Here is a 1,155-nt window from a genome sequence, read left to right as displayed (position 1 = left end):
GTCACGTTCTGCCTCCCAGGCTAGAGTGCAGTGGCATCATCATAGCTCACTGCAGCTTCACTTAAACTCCGGGGCTCGACTGATCCTCCTTCCTCACCCTCCCAAGTAGCTGGGACTACAGGTGCATGCTACCACTCTTGGCTAAGTTTTTTCTATATTTTGTAGAGACAAGGTCTCCCTCCTGCTCAGGCTAGTCTCGAATTCCTGACCTCAAACAATCCTCCCACCTTGGCCTCCTAGAGTGCTGGGATTATAGACACGAGCCACTTCACTCTGCCTACAAATATAATCTTATTTATAATAATCATCATTGTTTCAATAGAAGCCATTGCAGCATAGAGAAGAAGCATTTGAGCCTTAGCGAAAAGCCTGCCGAAATTAGAATCCTGGCTCTGAATCTTTACAGGCTTTGTGACCTTAGGCAAATTATTTGTTTACTTTACCTCTCTAATTTCCTCATTTTTAGCATAGGGCTAAAAATAGCACCTACAATAACCACATGAGGTTATTGATAGAATGACATGAGGCAATGTAAACATTCATTTATTCTACTCATTTTATTGTGTGCCTACTGTAACGAATACCAAGAAAGAAAGGGGCCTTTTGTTGGGGTAGGGAACAGGGAATAATAGAAGTTCAGTTTTGGATGTGTTAGATTTGAGATACTTATTAGATTTCCAAGTAGAACAGTCAAATAGTGGTATATATGAGTGTCTTGAACACAGAAAAGAGGTCAAGGTTGGAAGTAAAATTTAGCTTTACAGTTTTGGGGCTGAATAAATTCACCTGGGGGACACACCAACACTTAGAGGTAAGTACCATCCGTCTTGTTGTTCTCTCCTGCTAGACTCTCTTCAGTGAAATCACCTGACCTCCAATTGCCTGTGATATTACTTAATGATGCCTCTGCACTGCCACTAGTCCTGATGCCCATCTTGAGTATTCTCATGTCCAGTTCAAACATACTGTATCCTGATGATCCCAAAGCTGCTAATGCCAATATGCCAAAATCATTTAGGTGCCAAAATAGTGAAAACTTCTTAGAGCTTTCAATGGGAACTATTTGGAACAGAAAAGGTGAGAATGCCCTTCTCCCTCACTTTGTGTGCCTAGAAACCAAGGAATGCTGACTGTGACCCAAGATCTCCCAGAGTA

This window comes from Propithecus coquereli, unplaced genomic scaffold (assembly GCF_000956105.1).
Source record: "Propithecus coquereli isolate 6110/MARCELLA unplaced genomic scaffold, Pcoq_1.0 Scaffold14, whole genome shotgun sequence".
Taxonomy (NCBI): Eukaryota; Metazoa; Chordata; class Mammalia; order Primates; family Indriidae; genus Propithecus; species Propithecus coquereli.
The sequence above is the reverse complement of the archived record's forward strand: the minus strand, read 5'-3'. Positions refer to the sequence as shown.